Source organism: Chroicocephalus ridibundus, chromosome 1 (genome assembly GCF_963924245.1).
Source record: "Chroicocephalus ridibundus chromosome 1, bChrRid1.1, whole genome shotgun sequence".
Lineage (NCBI taxonomy): Eukaryota > Metazoa > Chordata > Aves > Charadriiformes > Laridae > Chroicocephalus > Chroicocephalus ridibundus.
Window position 1 is genome coordinate 192,592,526 of NC_086284.1, and position 22,800 is coordinate 192,615,325.

The following is a 22,800-nucleotide window of genomic DNA, read 5'->3' on the forward strand; positions in this document are numbered from 1 at the left end:
TGGTACCCTGTGGTGCCAATTGAAACTGGGGGGGAGAGGAAAGGCGGGCCACTCTCCAGTTTTAAAATACGGAGATGTTTTCCTGAAGTAATATATGGAATAAACTACTTACAATAAATGACTGTAATACTGCAGGAGTTTTCGCTGATAGAGGAATGTGTGTAAGACGCTCTGACATAAAAAATAAATCAGCTTTGGCTTCAATTATTAAGTGCTAAAAGTAACATTCTCAGACAGAAAAGGTTGGGCTTCCTGCTTTTTAATGATAAATATGGATGAAAAAAAAAAAAAGAAGTGTCACCATGGAAACCAAAGTCTTGCCATAGTTTTTCATACAGGCAAATGTTATAATGGAAACTTGTGTTCATTGCAAAAACAAACAGCTCGAGACTGAGTCGAAGGTAGTGTTACAGCATTGTCAGCTTCGTCAGCTTGAGCCCCTTTGCAGTTCATTTTCTTTTATCCGAGTCTTCCTGTGTTTCCCATCTGGATTACACTGTCATACTTCAACCTGCTGTCTAGGTGAAAAGTTTAATATTTTTCCAGTTCAATAAAAGAAAAACTTTAATAAAGATGAAAGGAAGATAAGTATCCAAAAATGCTTCTCTTCACCTGTATTTAATCATAATGACAAAAACTACTTAAATCAATTTTAAATATTAAACAAACAACAAAAAAAGGAAATGAAATTAAGGCACTAATCCTACAGGCACGGTTCTTCGTGAGTTTAAACTCATTAATAACTTTATTGTTGTGACTAGTGCCTTTGTAATCAAGGAGATGTTTGTGTGAGTGTTCATTAGCAAGATCGGGAGTTGAATGTATGAGTATAGAAAATACATAGAACGTCACGGATGTCATTAAATAACATAATATACCAAGAAGGAGAAAATATGAGCAAATGGGACTGTTAACATACAAAAACCGCATCCCAAAATGCTGGCAAGGATGATGACCTGCTGTTTGGTACATTTGTCCCACTGAAGAAAGACAGTCCCTTCTGTTAACAGAGGTGATAAAGCATGTGCTAATTTGGAAGCGGTGTGCTGGAGCGGATGCCTTTCAGCGTGGCTCATTTGCCAAGACTACATGCCAATTTGCCAAAACACTTTACCTCAGCTGGGCAGCGCAACGTTGCTGCATCTCACTTTCTTGGAGTCAAATCAAGAACCCATTGCCCACAGGCAAGAAACATTACTCTGCCAAGGAGTCCCTTTGATTTTAATAGGACTCATTGTGTGAATGAATAACCACAGAGGAATGCGAGCGAGAGGCTCAAAATGTGGCCGCTGAATCTCCTTTCTGCAAGCCAAGTGGACAGCCTGGGTAAGTAAGGGCCACTGCTGTCCGTGGCATAAGTCCCTGCCCTACCAACCCTCGTGCTATGGGGCTGCCTAAATATCTTTGTGATAACTTGGCTGACTTTCTATTATCAACTATTCTATTTCTTCTATACAGCATAAGAGTTCTTTGAATTATTATGGGCTATTATTTAAATGCATATTTAAATTCCTGTAGACAGGAGATTTTTAACCTCAATAGACTACAACTGCTCCATTAAATCTGTTTCAGCATTTCATGTCTATTTGGCTGCTGCACACACAGAACAATCTGTGAGCAGTTATGAAATTTATTATTTTTAAAATTAGGCTGTGGGCGTATGTGTGTATGAATGACCAGTTAGAAAAAATATTAGTTATCTGGCATTTTCAAAATAGGCCTCAACACTTCTCTGCCTTTTAAAGACTAATGACCTGCAAAATTTAATTTAAAAATATTTTTTTAAGTTTCGTAAGCTAAAAAAAATCATCTAATATCACACCATTCCTATATCTTTCATTTATGTGACATAATAACAGCTGAAACAATTTGCTTCCTTTTTTTTCTTAAGATCAGCTGCAATTGAGCTAGGATCCTATAGTTTCATCCCAGAGAAAACTTCAGCCTTGGACCTACACAATATGCCCAATCTTAATTTTATGCACTGGTTTGTCCCACTGCATCTAACGGGGCTACTGAAACAGAGAAAGCCACAGTACTGCATTTACAGCCACGCTTAAGTTCGCTATCAGGACTACTCTCAGCAGTCAAGTTAAGCATATGTATATGCGTGTTTCCAGGACCTGGGTCTAAGTCTTTTTTACAGGACTGGACTCCTAATGGTTTCATCATAAAAATCTGAATCAAAGAGTTATAAATGAAAAATACGACATAAATGTACCCGGAGTGGCACAAATGGCATCATCATAGTAATCACACTAGAGACTTTCAGGGAGCAAAACAATATAAAATAATTCAAATCTTTCTACTGAGGAAAGAAAAAAAAGAGTTAATTGAATAAAGTACTTCAGAGGATTGTAGCCCACTTATGTTTTCATTTAAATACACATTAAGATTTTTCTAAAAAGGCCAAAGACAGTTTTTGTAACGCCACATATGGATGTCGGCAGCATATGTAAAATGGAGAGAGAACAGTTCATTCTTGTTAGGTTTAGTGCCATATTTTTCTAGGTAAGATCAGCTGTAATAGTGGTATTTCATTGTGATTTTGAACCATTAATTTACTCAATAAAAAGTGCTGGATTTTTAATAAATGGAAACCTCAGAATACATGCATGTTCATGGTCAAGTGCCAAGCATGATTTAAAGAAGGCTATTGTAAGTCTACTTTTATTGTTCTTCATAGACCACCAGGATCAAATAGTGTGTGGCCCACAAAGCAATTAGGCATTTATAAAGGATTGTCTGCTGGAATAGCATGCTCAGAAACAAAAGAAAATCCGATTTGTAAACAGCAAATACTTAAGGCAGGAATCTGTACTACAATTCTGTGCTCACAGTCCATAAAAATAGGTGAAGATTTATCATATGAAAATGAAAGTGGCTATTGAAATTTTCTTCAGGTTGCACAACGGTGGAAATTGTGTACTTGATCAGATTATTTTGTGTAGTGATGAATGCCTGGTCCTTGTGCCAGCTGACGACAGCGGGAAAGTTTCACCTCCCTTCCTTGCACTTGTCTCCAAGCTCCAACATCAGACGAACCAACCTGAAGCCCAAACGCCTCTTTCCTTTGGTTGACCTGGATGGCTGTACAGAGGAATACGTGCTGCTCCTCCGAAGCCTGAACTACTGCATGCCGTTCACCTTGTCACTCCTGGATTTGATGGTCTTGGCTCTCCCTGTTCAGCAGTTGATGCATGGCCAGAGCAGGCACTGCAGGTGTCTCTTGTCCATTTTCCCTGCATGGAAAATGCAGGAAAATGCAGCCTAGGTGCAGCTTCACTGCACCTCTTGGGAGAACAGCCCTGCCTGAATCCAGTTAAATCCATATACTCCCAACACCTTGTCAGGGACAGTATTTAAGGTGACAGCTGAGGGCTGTACAGAAAGAAGCAAACCTTCATGAAAACTTGGGCAGCCCATGCTTCCTATTGCTCTCAGTAAAATAAAGGAACTTAACTGTTTCTTTTAAACAGACACTTGGAAACGTGAAGTAACAGCAATTCAAATAATTCATCCAATCTATCCAGTGTGAATGTGCTTCAGTGTACACATTCTTTAAAGGCCATACCCCCCTATAGTCTGAAAGGACTGATAGGGTCAGAATACATATTATTAAGGTAACATAGCCTAACAAATGGAATTAAACTGAAAAATACATGTGTCTTTAAATTATTTGTTTATATTCCTCTGAATTTAACAGAAAGTAAAAATGTAACAGGCAGAATTACAGCTGGTATAAATATGTACAGCTTCACGGGCTGTTTTGATTTATATCAACTGGGGATCTGTCCCACACTATTGCATTGTCAAGGAAAACATTCTGTGTTTCTTGATTACTATCCACAATATATTTTTTATTATTTAAAAACAAAATCTTTCCTTTCCTTTCCTTTCCTTTCCTTTCCTTTCCTTTCCTTTCCTTTCCTTTCCTTTCCTTTCCTTTCCTTTCCTTTCCTTTCCTTTCCTTTCCTTTCCTTTCCTTTCCTTTCCTTTCCTTTCCTTTCCTTTCCTTTCCTTTCCTTTCCTTTCCTTTCCTTTCCTTTCCTTTCCTTTCCTTTCCTTTCCTTTCCTTTCCTTTCCTTTCCTTTCCTTTCCTTTCCTTTCCTTTCCCTTCCCTTCCCTTCCCTTCCCTTCCCTTCCCTTCCCTTCCCTTCCCTTCCCTTCCCTTCCCTTCCCTTCCCTTCCCTTCCCTTCCCTTCCCTTCCCTTCCCTTCCCTTCCCCTCTCCTCTCCTCTCCTCTCCTCTCCTCTCCTCTCCTCTCCTCTCCTCTCCTCTCCTCTCCTCTCCTCTCCTCTCCTCTCCTCTCCTCTCCTCTCCTCTCCTCTCCTCTCCCCTTTGTTGAAAATTTCCAGAAACACAAAATGCAACTTGTAAATAATTTTGGCTTGGCAAGCTCTCATGTGCACTAACGGTTTGCATATTGTTCTGATTAGGCAAGCTAAACATGGTACTAAATATGCAGACGTGTTTCAACTCATGATGACAGCTTGTGTATGATTTACAGCACTGGCTGCTAAAGGCAATTGTTCTGGTTCAATATTCCTATTTATTTATGCCAGCATTTTGCTGTAAACAAAGCCATTTATGTATCAGATGGCTACCGACGCAGAGTTTTTTGAAAGCTCAGTCCCAACAAACACGCAGACATGTATCCACACTTTAAATAAGTATGCTGGTATTCTTTATGCTTTTTTGGGTTGAAATCAAGCTTAAGAGAAATGTTTCTATGGTAATACAGAGGTTGTTTTTGTCTGATTCTCTTTCCTCATAAACAGAACTTAGCGCCAACCCAACAGAGTGGTAATATCCCAAACACAAAAACAATGCAAATGTGATGGCTAAGGTGTCTCCACAGTACGATTCATACAGGGTACGAAGCCATCTCCAAATATTTCCTTTGAGTCAGAATTAATATTATCGTGAGAATCTTGTTTCCTTAGACTCACAGTGGGGCTCAGTTATAATATTATTATCTTACTAACTATGTAGACCTATACATAAACTGACTGATAGTTGATATGCCCCAGTGAACTTACAGACAAAGTTCAAAAGCCTTATAATCTGCTGCAAAACGTGCAATTATGTGACCAGAAGGCAGTATTCTGGTTTGCACTGGCAGAACGGGGAGCTTCCATTAACAATGAATGGCAATGAAAAAATCTACCTCAGTGAGAAAATTTGTGATGCTCTCTCTCTTGCTCGCTCTCGCTCTCCATGGATATCGGATCCTGGACCTTTGGTGGCTACACATGAACTATTACACCTAGTGTTTCCCAGGCAAAGGAGTTACTACACACATCGGCTTTTCCCTTTTCTAGGCTGGCTATTGTAAAGCTTAACCCATATTTCAATAAGAAAGTCACTGATGGATACCTGACTTGATCCTGCCAAACCGGTGGCAAGACCAGCAACTCTACGAGTCCGTAGAGCAGTGAGTAGGCTACCAGCTTGGATCAGAAACCACAAAGCTCTACCAAAGAGCAGCATGTGCAAACTGAAGCCTCTGGAATTAATTTCTCTGCATCAAAATACAAGGATGTTTTTCCCTACACAATATTATTATCTTTCCAGCTTTTTAATTTGCAAATGTCCCTCTCCTCTTTTATTTTACAAGATGAAAACCTGTCTCCAGAGCATATATATTCTCCACGGCGTCTTGGGAGGGGTCCCTCCTCCTACTCTGGGTAAAATTACCTTCTTGTGGTGCATAGTCGTCTTCTCCTCACAAGCCATCCAAGATTTTCTGACAATTGCGACTTTCCCCAGAAATCTCCACCAAAGCCATTGTGGGGTCTAACATGCAGAGAAACGTCTTGCCAAAGAAGTAACACAGGATAACAATTTGGCTAGCACTGCTGCTAAAGAACATCACCTATAAAACTCTCATGCTGACCATGTATTTTTTGTCCTACGTGAATGTAAAAAAAAAAAAAAACAACAAAAAAACCACCCTGCGAATCACAGGAGTAGGCTAATTGAAAGCTGTAGCTACTACTGACACCAGGTGAGGGGTCTGCAGAACAAGGACACTTCCAGAGATAATACAATCCTTTCTCATTTTCCTAATTTATAGTAATAGCCAAGCCAGAGTCCAGGAAAAGATGAACTAAAAATATTGGGGTCATGGGTCTATTTAATGCAGCAGTTAGCAGCAATGGATTTACGGGAGAAACTAAGGGGCACATACTCTGGGTCATGAGCTGAAGAAAATGCTGCTCTCTCTGTATCACCATTACAGCTGTATCCAGCTTCAGCTAAGGACGTGGCAGCCCTTCCCTGTCACTTACTAGGCTGGGATGTTCCCCCAAACAGGCGAGTCAAGGGCTCTCAGCCTTAGCTGTGACTTTGCAGTCCCTACTCCAAAGCAGTACTGGGGCTGCTCTGCCCCAGGAGATGGGTAGGAGCTACACAGCTTATTGGACAGACACTTGTACTTAATGCATTTCTTACCCCTGATGCATGCCAAAGGCAGCTGAGCCCGGTGGATACAATGCGAATCGGGAAAACTGGGTTCTGTGTATGACCACTCTGTCTCTCTGGATTCATTCCCTCTCCCTTCAGTACAAATGAATAATGAATCTGGTCTTTCTTTCCCCTTCTGTAAGCCCTAGCAGTAATGACAGCCCTCAGGCTACAACGATCCATGTGGAGCTACGGTAAAGGATGGAGAAATTAACTTCATTGAACGTCTACCAGGATTTCAAAACAAAAATGGCCTCCTCACGCAGGAGAGGATGAAGAAGGTTTCTTACCTCCACCTTCCTCCTACATAATGGAAAGACATTTGCAGCTGCTGGGCTCAGAGGACTGTGCAGCCTTCTCCGCCTCCCAGGATTTACACTAGTCAGGGAAGGAGGAACTTCCCTCACCCCACTGAGTCCGAGAGATGCTTGCTGCTTGCACAAAGCTCCGGCTTTAGTGATCTCGCTCTCCTACAAGGCTGCTGGTCTTATCCTCAGCATTTTCCTCTCCGACTTCAAAAGCCTACTTTGTTCTTCACTTGGACAGCAGAATTTAAGCACGAAAGTTGGCGGCTACGCAATTGCCGTTCCCCTCTGCAGAGGTAAAACAACGGCATCTCACCAGGTGCCAGCAGCTTCATTAAAGCAGGCCAATAGTCTCACAATAGCTATAAGCCTTCCTTAGTGTACTCAGGGTGTCTGGCTCTACATAAGCCATGTAGAAGGAGTACCGCGGTCCAAAGTTTGGTCTATTAAACATTTAAACAACGTAATTATACTAAGAATTATGACTGCGTGGTTTTCTACCACCTAGCACCTGCATAGCTTTATGTGCTTAGGCAAACTGAGTGCCAGGAGGCAAAATTGGGAAGGTAGCATTTACACCCTCTCCGGAAAGGTGGGAACAGTGAGGGAGATGGAAATGGAAAATCAGGCCCTTTAAAATCTTCAGGAGAAAGATTTTTCGTTACTGAACCAGTAATTTGGAATCATAAAAGGAATACCGAGAACGTCTTTGCTTTTTAAGACGCTGAGTGTGATCTTACAGGACTGTAAATAAGCAGTAACTCCACTGAGATTTCCAGCTGCAGTACAGTGAAAGTAGTGTAAGTGAAATCAGAATCTGGACCTACACTATCGTTTTAATAATCCCAATAAGTTATTGTGGGGAGTACGTATTCGTGCTGTAACTCCACTTCACAGTTTGTTAGTAGGAAACAGGCTTCAGCTTGAATTCTTTCAGCACAGCCTGGATGGTGTGATTATGGCCCCATAATATTCCCTTACAGTGCTTTCTTGCTCATTTCACAGTAATTTTTCCTACAGTATCTTTTTCCATAACTTTCTGGCTTTTTCACATCTCCCAGTTTTGGTCAGGTTGAATCACTCTACTGCTACTAATTCAAACACCTTTGTTTCCCCCCAGTGTTGCATGGTGCCCACACCGTTTAACAGGGGAATCTCCTCCCTTCTTCTGACTTCCTTCAGCATGATACTGGCACTGATTTGGTGGAGTACATTCCTCTTTACCTCCTACATGCAACTCCCTGTGCTAAGAAGATGGTCTCCGTCCGCCTTCATCCACCATCCCTGGAAGTTGGAAAATTCTTTCTATCCCATGGATACTTATACTGCCTTCTGAGTGATATCAATGTGCTTTGCCTTATTTTCTTCAAACATGGTTTGCCTTGTTTATGGGGATGGGATTCTGTTTGCATTTCGTTCAGTTTTCTTCATGTCCTTTGCTTTTATTAATCAGAAGAACGTAACTTTGTGTAAGTTGGATGATGTTCTGTTTCATCTGTGTAGCAAGTATAAGGGAAGTAACATCCTACAAGAATTTAAAACAGTAAGAACACGGTAAACAAAGAAGTTTGACCTTTTTTTTCATAATAATGTTACAATAAAAAAGATGACTACCACAGTTAATATCCCACTTTTTACTAAAAGAAAAATGCATGACAAAGTGGAAGTAGTTATACACTAGAACTTTACTGTCAACTCATATGGGAAAATATGCCTCTTTTTTTTTTTTTTTTTACCAATAAGAAATAGAAATGAATGTAAAAGAGTTCACATTTGCAATTATGGGATCTAAGTATATACCAGATCCTAGGTGTCCTCAGGAGAGTTTGAAGTATAATCCTGTCTGTCTCTCGGTAGTAAGGCACTTTTTACCGTAGCACATTGTTTTATCTGGTCAAATTTTCAACCTTTTGGAAGCCAAGGTGAAAGCTCAAACTTCTTTGCTAAAGTGTATCCATTGTGTATTAAAATATCCAGGATGATTCATTCAGTCAACCCAACATCTACTCATCAGCAGGAGAACAAGCTAAGGAGGCATTATATCTTTCTCTAGCGCACCACTTAAAGCGAGGCATTCCAATCTAAAAGGCAGAATTGTTCCTTTGAGTAAAATAATTAACGAGCGCGGGAGCGGGAAAGCTGTAACGACAGAGACCTCTAGTGGCGGGAGCACCCGAGACCTGCCCCGCAAAGGACTTCATTGTCCTCCATCCGCAAGCCCCAAACACCCGCCGCTCGCCACCGGCGCCCCGCCACCCGCGCCCCGCCGCGCCCGTTGCTCGCCCCCGGGCCTCGGGACAGGGGCCGCGGGAGAAGGGGCTGCGCTGCCCGGCGGGAATGGGCCCCCGGTGTCTTGCTGCTGCCAGCGGACGGTTCGGCTAAAGGGGCAAAAACGCCTTTCGCTGAGTTTTAGGCTTTCATTTACCGTGTTACGCAGCAGCGAGCTGGGGGGATGCGGTGTTAAAAATTGAAGTGTTGCTATAACTCCCACGTGACTGTTTGGGGTTTTTTTTTTAAATAGAAAATATTTCAAGGTACAGAAAATTGGTTTTGTTTTATGGTGACTGTTTGTTGAGCCCTTTTACTTACTTAGGTAAGTAATTTGGAAAAACACTGGATTCCGTGATGTGGTTTATGTTCTTATTTACCAACAAGAGCCTCCCCTGTGCTGTCATGCCTTAATAACTAATTATAGTAATCTCCTCTTGTTTATGGGAAGGATCTTGTTTATTTTTTTAGTGCTATTTCTATGTCATCTCAGCAGCCCAAACGGCAACCAACTATTTGTCTCAAGTCATTTGCACCTACAATCACTATTCAAAGTCTCAGCTCACAAAGTCTTCTTTCCTCCTGGATGTGATGTTACTGCAAGTGGTCCCGTCGGTATCACGGCTGTTTGCACAGAGTCGTGTCCATGGGACAGCTCAGCCGTCGTGCCCAATGCAGAGAGTTTGCACAATTAGGCCCAAAGTGTGTGAAATCTAGCAAAAAAATAGTCATCATCAGGGGTATTTTTTTATTTTTATAAGCAGATTCAAAATATGCAGGGGCAGAGAGAGGGGAGACATGCAGTGTGTATTAAGTGCAGGTTATCAAAAAGAAACTGTCTCTGGATTATGTACAGTTTCACTTGACTGAAGCTTCATGGAAGATTAAGCTTCTTTTGTTCTCTGTGCTGTTTCACATAGATCAGTTGATGATGTGCAGAATAATTTTAACCACATATTAAACAGTGGTTAATCTAAGATAAGGAGATGAGCAAATATGAATAGTGAATAGTGTTTTTAGCGTTAATGCTAATTAGAGATGGAGCAAGCAGTTCATCAGAAATTTAAACTCTTCGTGCAGCATTCTCAAAAATGTATGTATAAAGAGAAGGCCTGTTTACTATCGCAATGTTTACCAGCCAGTCTCCTGTGTGGTACACATAATTTATAAAGGAATCAATCACTCCTCTCTGATTTATGGCGAATAATAGCACTGGGGTGACTGACTTCTGGAACTGCTGCAGACATGGAAAATAAAATAGGCAGAAAGTGTTAAAATCCAGGACACTGTGTCAAAGAGTTGCGAGTACTAAGCTAGTTGGGTAGCATTTTTAACAGGAGAGGGAGGTGTAGTTGTGGGGTTCTGCAGCATATAAAAATAACACATTGTATTCTCCTTAAATTATGGCATTTCCAAAATATTACACTTCAGACTTTTGCTAGCCCCACAGGAGACCTTTTCAGTGCCTTTTCTCTTGTAAAGATTTAATTGATCTCTTTTGAGGCTAGGAGAGATCTAATATTTTGCAGATCTATTTTTATTTTCAGCTTTTGTCTTAATCCCCTTCATACACCTTTAATTTCTTCATTTGAATTAATTAAGCTCTCCTCAGATATGGGAAGATGATGAGATTTCTCGACCCCATTCATCACACAGGTTATTCACAGTTCTTTCAGGAATTTTACCAACAGTTCTCGGCAATTTGCCGAGGAAACCTGTTTGTTACTTGTGTGTAAGCATTTCAGCAAGCCCATGAATCGGACAAACGGCACTTTGGAATTTGCAGTGAGAGCATTTATCTTTTTCAATAGACTCTAACAGCATAAAATTTGTTCATGTAGCTTTGTTTTCTAGGTGACAATAGGACATCACTGGGGAAAGGAATAAGTACATAGTAGTTTAAGTAGGCAATGACATTACTAAAAAAGGGAGAAAAAGCTTGATTCCTTCTTTCTGAATTTACCTTTTTTTTTTGCTTTTTGCTTTTTTGTACTTCTTATTTTCTTTTTCTATTTGGAATACAAGAGCCAAGTTAATGGTAGAGTTTATATGCTGTATTAACTCCTCTCAGCCACCCGCTTTTGTGCTCCGATCACATTTACTTTTACATGGTACATCTTCATTTTTCCTTCCTCATCCTTCAGACGTTTATTGCATGAAAACAAGCCTTATCAATCAGTTCCTTGAATATATTGCTGATGGCAGAAGAGCTATGGGGTCTACTTTAGTGAAGAACTTCATCATCTTTGCCTCCTCATCACTGATCAGATAGGTGTCTGGGCTACTTTTCCCCTGTAGGTGGGCTCCTCTCTAAACATTACTTAGACTATTGCTGGAGGTGGTCTGCTGCAGAAATTTATTTGGCACTGCGATCTTTGTGCATAAAACATGTGCTAATCTTTTAAATAAAGGTAAAAAATGTGAAGAAGTGTACCGTATTGGGAACGAGTAAGAAGAAAATGGTTAACCAAATGTAATTTGCCAATCATTCCTATAAAGAGAGACACATGGTTTCAATTTTCCCATTGAAATTGAATTATTGGTTTAGGACAGGTTGGCAGAGTAAAACCATTTCATATATAGCCATCCAATACTCATTCCCTTTCTCTTTAGTCTCCTGGATATATCTGGCAACTTCAGAAACTGTTTTCTAGAGTCAAGGCATCTCAAATTACAGAATCCTCTCACTGTGATTGTTTTTTCTCACTTTTTATTTTTCATTTTCTGATAACACAAACAGATGAGACTTAGTAAATTTAAAATGTCAGAGAAGTCTTTTCCCTACTTTTTGAGACAAAAAAACTCTATCCCTATATCCCTCACAAGAGAGAAATATGTTTAGGAGTATGCTTTTTGTTGGTAATTAGGTTAATCATGTACATCATCATTACTTGAATTATCTGGGAAAATATCTAGGAAACATTTTCATCCTTTTAATCACTATTACAAACCACCAGACACAAATATTCCAGTGTAAACATGAAAGAATATCTCATTAATCATTGAATTTATGTTAGTCTTACTGGACACATAAATATCACTTTGATCATCTGGGCGACATGTAGTGGCATTCACAAACCTCTGTTCATCTGTCTGCCAGGTCTGTACGTGTCTCATGTGCTTGCATCATAGTAGTGAGACATTTGCTTGCAAGATATATGGAGCTGTTCTGTTTCTGATGCTGTTGCCGTTCACCTTCAGCAGAGCCTCTTCAGCGCTCTACTCAAGTTGGCCTGGTTTTCCTTGCACCGGAGTCCATCACTAGGGGGCCCTGTTATGAAATCTGAAGGGTGACAACCAACGACTAGGTTGTAGTTGCATCTCACATTGCTATAGCCACTTTGCAAACAAGGTTCTGCCTACCCACAGGTGCTTTTCCCGAACGTACACAAAACTACCAAAGTCTTGGTGGTCCTCAGTCTCTCAGACCATCAGATCCTGTTAAAACCCATCTAGGAATCTCCATGTATTTGCTCCACTTCACTTAACCCACCAGTGCCAAATATCTTTAGCACACATCTAAACTGCACCGGGTGTCCTTGGACAAGAAGGCCATACACAGTAATTCAAAGAGCAGTGCTCTGTGCATTCTTGTGGGATGTCTGAACACCTAATGCCACTTGATTTGAGAGAGGAGCCTCATCTGAGGTCTTTCGTTGTCAAAGGGTGGCTGCTCCTACCACTAGACTATTATCTACAATTGAGGTTTTTTTAATAATCTCTCCTGGTTGAAACGGTTCCATGCCCCATTAAAAAACAACACAAAGAAAAAAACAAACAAAAAAACCACAACAACCAAACACAAAACCTAAAGTCAATTGGGAAGAGACCAATGCCTTATTTAAAGTGCCATGTCAGTGACATGGATGGAAAAAGTGCTAAGCCTGCCATTAAACAAGGCAAAATAAGTATTTCAAAGCCAGGTCTCTTACCCTTGGGTGATTGTCTAAACCAGTCTTTTGCTGAGGAAGGCTTGGTGGTTAAATCTTGTTGCGACTTTTCATCTAAATGCCACTAATGCCTCATGCCAAGGTAAAATTAATGTCTGCAAGAAGAACAAAATAAAGCGCATCAATCAGGCACGCAGAAAAAAGGTAGAAATTCTGCCCTTTTTCTGGCAGGTTCCTCTGGTGTTGGTCAGTTGGCTCCTGGTTCCCTACCCTGAGATGTTTAATTCCGCCTCATCTTGTTAGGGTGAGTTTGAGCTGGAGGCCCTGCACACCTCGTTGTGAAGCCCGGTGCTGGGGCCAAGCCCAGAGGTGCCTCAGGCTGCTGTGGAGGGAGTAAATGGCATGGGGTGGCAAGCTGAAGGTTCCCAGAGAAAGAGGAGAAAGGACATTGAATGAGAATGAACAAATAGTGATAGCTGATAAAGAGTGCCCAGTTTGGGTCAACATATCCCGTGAAAGGAAAAGATCTGGCAAACTTATTACTGCACAGGGGTGCAGTGGGCACCATGGCTTTATTCCCTTACTTTCTTGACTTATCATGACAAATGACATCACAGAGCTGGTGTCTGCGCTCCAGAATACAAAAATAGACTTTTTTACAAAAATAAACAAAATAGAGCTAGGAGGAAAATAAGATCATGGCCCACAGACATTAGATCAAAGTCTGAAGCTATTTTTTTCAAATAGGTTTCTTTATTAATGCCATTCCTTAATATCTATATGAATAGTTTTTTGCTTATAAACCAGGGACTGACTGATTAATAATTTTCACTAATTCAATCTGGGAGCAGGAACAACATCATTATATCTTGGCAAACAATCATTGCCATGAAAGAAATGCTGTACAGGTGAGGTAAAATGTGTGTGAATGGACAATGGGCTGAAATATGTTTTGCTAATCCATATAAAACTTGGGAATTACAAATACCTCTGCAGAAACCAGGACTGTGAAATAATTCCCAAATGCACAAAAGCTGGGAACACATTTGTGACCAATCTAGCTATGTGATTGGTTCTAATATATATTATCATTTTCCCAGGTAGCTTTGAAAGTATGAAAAGATGAACAAAATGACCGTTTCATAATAACATACTTCCTTAGCATGATGGATACCATTTATTATTTATTTCATCAAATACTTCATTAACTCAATGAATGCTTCCAAGTTCCAAAAGTAACATTTCCCAGGGTTAAAGTCTTTTAGACAAAGGACCTGAGAACAAAAGTGAGAGCAAGTACATCGAAAGCAGGAGAGAAAATCAAAGAGGAGAGGGGTGGTGAATACAAGCTGTAACGCAGGATGCTCTTCCACAGCAGGTGGAAGCCTTCACCCTAATGCTTCTCCTGCCAGGCAGTCCCTGTGGGGATTTCCAAGTGTGAGGGTGCAGATACGCCTTGTAGTGGGCTCCTCTTAATTTTTGTTTAGTGTTAGAAAGTATTTTTTGCCTTAGCTAGAAGACCATATTCCTAGGGAACGCTGTCAACATTTGTTACTTCTTATGATTTCTATAGACTTTTGGAAATACTGAAGAATTCATAGATTGCTTATAGAGGTCTATTTAAAAATTCGTATTTTTTCTGAATTATAAAGCATCCCCTGGAGTAGCAGAAAACGAAATTATTTGTAAATACAAATTATAGTGTATATTTTCAGTGAAACTTAGAAGCCTTGAACATATATACTTTGAAAATCTTGAAGAGGATGTTTTCCCTAAATGTCGAAGGAGTATTTCTTATTTTAACCAAGCGCATTTACTGTAGCAATTTCTAAATTTAAATACACTTTATAATCCATTTGAACTGTGATGAGCATAAGTCTAAGTAGAATTTCATCTCATAAACAATTCTGTTTGGTTCATAAACAGTCCTGTTCATGAAGAGGATGATACAGACGAATAAAATGCTGTATTCGAACCATGAGCAATTCAAAATCTGCCTTCCAGATTGACCCACAGAAACAAAGTTCTGCTTTGAGACCCTTAGAGGGAAAATGGCCACTTGTCATATTACAGTCATGAGTATTTCTTATTTTCCAGACCATACTGAGAATGTTTAAGATACTCATGAGCTGTTTTGGCAGATACTTATTGATGCATTTTAAGTCTTCTGTTAGCTATAGTCTTTAGTCATTTTAGTACATTGAGAACTAATCTCCAAGTCTGTCAGTCCCATTTTGCATTACAAATCATTTGTAGTTTTATAACTGTCATTTCCAAGGACATCTGGAAAAGATGGATTTATGAAAGGTTATCGTGCATTCTAAGGAGGCCGGGAATTAGCATGACTTTGTAAAGGTTCTTGTAAATTGAGCAGCAGCCATCACTGGCAATAAGCTGTTTTCTGCTCTAGTCAAGTATCTTTATTTAAATATTAAGGAAGAGGTATGACCTTTGGCCTCAAAGATCACTATGATACAGCAATAGCACAATCTATTAGCTGTCAATGAAGTATTATGGCCCCGGCTCTCTCAAGACACCTATTTGTGGACAGTGTTATAATAACCCTTCCATTAGGCATCCCCAAGGCAAATAACCTTGGCTTTAACAGAGTCAGTTTAAAATTCCTTGGAGTAACATTAAGAGAATATCTGGTTTGTGTCAGTTTAGGATCAACTACCAGCATTAGCCCCCTTCTGTAAATTGTAAGTAGCTGTGGATTTATTAGAATTATTTTATACATGCCCACAGGTAAATATTAAATACAAAGGATGTGAAAACTCATATCGCTTTCTACTTCCTACATGGAATATATATAGATATATATAGATTAATGGACACCTGACAGGTCTGAGCATTTTAAAACAGGATCCATTATCTACTGTACACATTTCATTTCTTTTGTTGATGGAAATTACACAGTGCCAGTAGAATTAAATTGTGCCAAAAAAAAAAAAACAGAAAAGAAAGAAAGAAAATAAAAGAGTAAATGTGATAAAAAGTAGTCTAGATAACATTCCTATGGGTTGGTATGTTGTCCTATATAAACAGTTAGGTACAGGTACAATAAAATTCAGGGACTATCTGAAAAGCTGAGAATTTTTCACATGCTGTTGTCTTGTTTGTCTCCACTGCATTTCCTGCTCTTCAGGTAGCAGTATGTTTAATACTTAAAGTTAAGTCCAAGATCAAGTATTTTTAAACTTGTAGGTTGTTCAGAACAAGTCTTTTCTTCAGTTCTCTTCTGTTGTTTAGAGAAAATAAATCAGATTATGCTCCCTTAATATCAGCTGAAGTGCTTACAAGAGACTCCCTACATATATAAAACCAGCTAAAGTTGTTTTTTGCACCTTCTGCAAGAGAACAGCTCTAAAGCCACCTTCCTTCAGAGGTAACAATCAAGGTCAAACTCCATTTAAATACTTTGAAAAATCAGAGGTATCCGCAAGTATTAAAAATAAACTACTAAAAATCCTATTAACATTTCAAGTATTTTGGCCAGTATACAGGTCATAGTGTTTCTTCTGAATCCAGCTTTAATATGTTATACAAATGGTTTTTGTTACCGAAACACAGCAAACAATTGAATTGAATGTTGTGAAATCAGAAGTTGTTTAGCTGGTTCTGCAAGTACAGCTTCCATACAACTTAATCTTCTGTTGGTTTTCAGCAGTAGTAAATCATTCCTTAGGCAGGAATAAAAGCATCTGTGTGATGGGAAACTACACGAGCTGTCCCCCAGCGAGGTTCAGTGCCTCCACGCTGACTCCCTGTCCCCAGAAGGGCTTTGATGGAGCCAAGACAGTGATGGATCCCCTCCAGCCACTGCCCCCAGGACTCCTCTGCTCAAGGAAGGTTTACTCATTGCAGAGGAAGAAAGCACCTGAATTAAAATAACTCCATGCTAAATTGGCCGGTTCTCCCTGCTTAGTTTTAAAGAGTCCCCTTTCCACTCCCCCCACCACCTGCAGTTCTTGACCTCCTTAGAGGGTTTTATAGGAGAAAGATGAACAAAGGGAAAAAAGCTGTGGAGGCAATAGTCTACTCTGCTGTGATCCACCTCCTAATGGGTGCACTGGGATTTATCCCATTGCCTAATGAAGGCAGAAGAGACAACTTCTACTTGGGTCACAACTGGAAATATTCAAAACTCCAGCGCAGATTCACACTACAGCCAAGAATATATGGCTCCTGTGCAAATGCCATCACTACCCTGGGCAACGTGGGCTTCAGGACCAATCTTTTCAGCTGGGGAGCTGGTCCTGGCATGGCAGCCAGCCCCTGACGAGAGAAAGAAGCTCCTGAGTCAGACTAGACAATGGCAAAACTTTGCAGCAGCTATTTTGGCCCTGAAGCTCTCATATTTAGAAGCTGTGGGTCCAAAAAGTACAGCACAGTGAAAGATGGCCTCACCTTGCTTGTGACCCTGACAAGCTTATTTCAAACCAGTGCTGGAAACTCCACATAGTTTCAAAGCAAACAATTAAGTTGAGGGTTACAGCAGTTGTTTTCAAGTGCTCAGTTCTCACATATTGCACACTGTGAAGGCAATATTCGCTGTCAATAAAGGGCACTTGACTTCTGGTTCATTCTCCCTTTAGCACTCCTCTTACAGTGATATTGGATACAAAGCCATTTTCTTTCATAGGGCAATACAAGGCAGAATCTAGGATGTAATTTAAGGGGCTCTATTGATATCATAAATTACAAGAAGTCTGCTGAAGCAGTTTATGAATGGCAGTAAAAACCTGAAACTGAATTACATCATTAGAATCACGTACCACATACATGTATTATTATTTATAATACAGACCTAAGTATCCCTATATTTTATAGACAAGGAAGATACCATAGGACCTTGTGCTAAATAGGAATAGGACTTCCACAGTCTCTTGCTAGCAGATGTGCTCCAGTAATGGAACAGAAAAACAATGCTTATGAAGTTACTTCATAAAGGAGGAAAGAAACCCAGGTCTCAGCCTGGGAAAGTGCAATATCACTGCGATGCTTTCTACAAGATCAGTTCCTTGTGCCACTCTCTGAGCAACATCTTTGCTCCACATACCAGAATTGAACTGGAGCAGGACACTGCGGGTCTTAATTATTTCAGTACACAGAATCTGTGTCCATATTTCAGAGTACATATATAAATCTGTTTTGGGCAATGGCTGTCAATCAGATCACTGTCTCTGTGCTTTTATATTCTCTGGCTGGCACCATGGTCTAGCACAAGCACTTTAAAAATACAGTTGGGCAAAGGCAGAAGGAATAATAAGAAAGCTGTAGTCTCACAGAAACAGTCTGTGAACAGTCCCAAATCACTTGCTTTCAGTTCACTTAAGAATTTAGTTCCCCCAAAGAAAGTAATGCATGGCCTGTATTGAGACTCTAGACATCTGCCTCAGACAGCGGGCTTTGAAGGGAAAGACCACATGGGCACATTTTTGCAAATATTTTAATGTGAAATGTACTTCTCCCCCTTGCAAAATAGGACATGAGCCTGATAGCTGCAGTAATAAGCATATTTTTATAGGCCTATCATAAGACCCCTTATTTAGAAGGAAGTCCCCAGTAAAGCCAACAGGCCCGTGATGTCTGCTCCCACCAGCAAGGTTATCAAGAGCAAGCCACGTGCACCTCCTGGTAACACTGAAAGCGCCTGGAGCCAGCAACCACCCAGCTTGGAATTTCACGGGCCTAAGAGAACCAAACATCTACTTATTACTGGATTTCAATACACTGAGCACCAAAACTAAGTTAGTTCCTCTGAAATGGCAAGCCTTAAAGCGCAAATAAGTTTATTTTATTTCCACACTTGGCAATATGGAGGATCATGATGTGTAGAAAACCATTTCTTGGCTTTTAAATAATCATATAATTACTTGTCACCAATAGTGCATTGGCATTGTTTCACAGCTACCAACCTGTTAAACCACTGACTGATCCGCCGGGTTCAGCTGAGGCTGCAGCTGGTCTCTGACAAGCAGGAGGAGCTGATGCTCCTCACACTTGCACCAGACTTTGGAGGAGCAAGAGCAGTGAGGAAGGGAGGGAAGAATATTTGTGTTTTATCCCCCAAAATTTGGCACAGTTTGAAAATGTGGGTGAGGAGATGTACTCATAACTTACCTCACTGGAAGCTGCAAATATCCTGAAATCAGGTCCTTTTTCCTCCTGCGGGAAGGGGCAGGCTGTGCCAGAGCCAGCCCAGTACTCCCCTGCCTGCTTTTCAGGCTGACATTTGCCCTTGGGCAGAGATTTCCTTCGGGTGCACCAGATCTATTTGTGACATTTTGGGATCAAGAATGTACTTTCTTTTGTTTTCCATGCTCCTTATCCTCAGTTGTCTCAGGCTTTTTTTTTTTTTCACTTGCCCGAAGGATGCTCTACCAACTGCAAAAGAGCAGGTCAAATTTAACATAATTTAGAGTGTAAATTCCCAGGTGGAGACAATGTCCCTTGAGTGAGTATTGCAGAAGTTGGTTCCCTGGTCCATGCTTATGGTTGATCATGCTTACTTTACTTTGCAGTAAGACTAAATTAGTTCATGCCGGTTTGTTTTTTATAGCAAGCTGGCTATATGGATTAGAGGTCCCGCAGCAGAAACTGTTTTCCAGTGGAAATGATGGAACGGTACTTCTGCAATGACTTTGGGTATTCGCTTTACTTTCATAATGGCTCAGTAGCAATGCAGGATTTCCTTCTGGGCGAGGTTCCTCCCCCTAATGATTAAGGTGACCGTGCCACAGAATTTTTAATGTTATCGTCCTTTGTTTTAAAAATACGCATTTCCTTTAACTCAGCCTACTCCTGGGACAGTATTTAAAATACTTAGCTAGCAGGTTTTTTTCCAAATTATGTTTTCCAATTTAAACTTAAATAATTTGGAATCATTTGGCAACTGAAGGCAAGTCCATTACAAGTAAATACAATGTACAAACAATGAAAAATGCTTAAAAAAACCCACCCAAAACTCCTGTTAACCACCATTCACATAATTAATGGGTTCTCACAGGGTTTGTAGTAGCTCCTGGCCTGTGCTGGGCTTTGGCTGCCCTCCTGTTCAAACCCAGCTGAGGCTCCATGGGAGGAAGCCTGGGGGATCAGCAGAGGAGCTCAAGTGCATTGCCAAATCCTTGCTTGCTATCATGGGCAACCAGATTGTGTAACCTCCATATTATACTTATGGATTTTGAACCTGTTAGGTGTTAGCAGGATTGCAAAGTGACCCCGCTCTGGATTTGAGTCAGGATGATCAGGAGAGCTGTGCCAGCTCCGATGAAGAAATCCAGGTAGAAAGCGAGGCTGTCCCTCCCCAGAGAGGTGGGAGAACAAGACTTGGACGTTTGACTGTGCTGACGGTGGCACTGGTTGTAGAAAAGAGCGATTGCAGCCACTGCCATCTGCGTTGCACAGACACGCAATCCTGGGACATCCCCGAGGTATTGTCGGGGGGCAACTTAGGGCATATAAATGTCACATGCATGAACTCCATGGGCCTAAATCAGAAAGTAAATTTCCAATCCAAGGAGTAAATTTTTAAAATGCCAAAGCATTTTGGGGGAGCCATTACTCTCTGAATGTTTCCTCTTTTGCAAACACAACACCCCCCTAGGAAAGTTTACATTTTGATTCCAGAAAATTAACAGATACAGTATCACTTAAATCGAGGCACTTTACAGAAAACACTTTTTGTTGCCTCCTTTCACACAGAGGGAAGTTTCCAACTGTAATGTGTCTAGTATTCGCAGCAATCTGTGATAACCTAGCACCAAAAAAATAACTTTTTTAATAAGTGAAAAATAACACCTTCAGTCCCACCTAGAAATCAAAGGGAAAAAAGACCTTAAGTCTAGGGTCTAGGTTCTGATGCGAGGACTGCTAGGTTTTCCAAGGAAGTAAGAAGATTAGGATAAGTGGCCTCTAAAATATTTTGAAGTTTACCCTGCTATACCCTGGTATATTGCTGTAAAATAGGAGAGTACAAATAAGTGTAATGAAATTTTCTGAGGAAGCTACGTGGCAGGTAGGGATCCCAACATACTAAACTGCATGAATGAAATGAATGTAGCCACTGTCTTAGCACTGAGTACATATACTTAGGTAAAGGGATCTTATTTGGGGAAAAATGCAGTATGGAAAGTAACCGAGATGAGATACCTGAATGACATTTGAAAAAAAAAAAAAAGATTGGTTATTTCTTATGATTTGGGGCATTTCCCCTTCTTCTACAAAGTGTTGTCTATCAAACTCATAAGCATATGAATCTCTTTGACTATACTATTGTTCAATCTGCCTGTTCATAACTCAGCCTCTTATTCCATTATAATGCTTGAATGATTCACATGCAATGTTTCCAATCCACTTTTCCTATCTTGTGAAACTTTTTAACGAAATGTTAGCATTTGCAGGCACCAGATGTTTTGACATAAGGAGAAGCAATATGTAAATTTTAATCCATGCTAGGAACAATAGCCTGGAGGCACCTTTTTCTTATTACATGAATCATATACTTAACCACAATGTGGTGGATTATATCAAAATCATCACCACCCTGAATATAGAACATTTGTCTTGTGGTTGCCAATTAATGAAACTGATATATATTTAACTTGATGGGTACCAGTGATTTAACCAATAAGCCTTAGCGTACTTCACTGCTGCAGCCTCCTTTATAATTAGACTTTTGGTCTGATTATTATCACAACTTCATACATTTTCCTCTAATCTCCCATTGGCTGTCAGTACAAATGATGCTGACATTAATTCTGTTTCTCTGTCAATTGCAAACATCGCTACTTTTAATCAAGCAGTGTATCACGTAGTGCTTTTCTCATCTCTGAAATAACTTTTGATTTTATTTTCTGATGCTGTTTATTTAATCGTTAAGCGTCTGAGTCTGCAACAGGCTGAGCACTGCCTTTCTTCAAAGTGAACTGAGGGCTCTCACTCCCTCACAAAGGAGCTGGGTACCTTTTATGATCAAATCCTAAGTGCATAATAAATATGTAAAAAAGCAAAGCTTCTTTCCATGGCTAATCACTGAACTTTAAATAATATTTATAATATTATTGTGTTTTAATACGGATAGGGGTGTCTTAGTTATTTGATGAAATAAAGAGCCTGGAGAACATCTTTATTACAAATAGAATGTTTATCTGATGTACACAAAAAATGAGCACTATTTTACATGAAACAATGAACTATTACAAAACTATAGCTGAAATATATATTACTGCTCAACAAGTTCTGCATCATTTCCTGCACAGAAAGCACCAAGTATCTTCTAAAGAAAGCTGCACTTTTGATATTAGGAATTCAAAATGCAATCCAAATCCTTACTTAATTCATTAAGTAAGAGTATCTTTTAGTGCCAAATGCTACCTAATTATCAGCTTTAAAAAAATGTTTTACATCTTAAAATACAATATTCTGTTTATCCTAGATTGTCTGGGGAACATCTAGTACATTAAAAGGTTTTTGTAGAGCTTCTTAGTGATTTAACTGATATCATCATGCCTGCTAGCAATTTTGCAACATTCTGAAAACACTTTCCATAAATCAAAGCCTTAGCAGCAGGAATAAGCAGATGGCAGGAGACCATATTAAAGAATGTATCAATTATTTTTATTAATGGGAGGCTACTGGATCATGATGTATCATAATGGACTAAATGTTTAGCAGTTGTGAAGTGTTTTGTCTGTTAGGTATCTCAGATGTTCTTAGCGGATGTTATTATATTGTCTTGTGATGGTGTTCTTTGAGGGACTGGATAGTGAAGTTTCACCAGGGACATATAAAGAGATGTTTTAATTTCAGTCCTTTAATTGTATTCATATAATAAACATAAAATACCAGCATGTATAAAATGT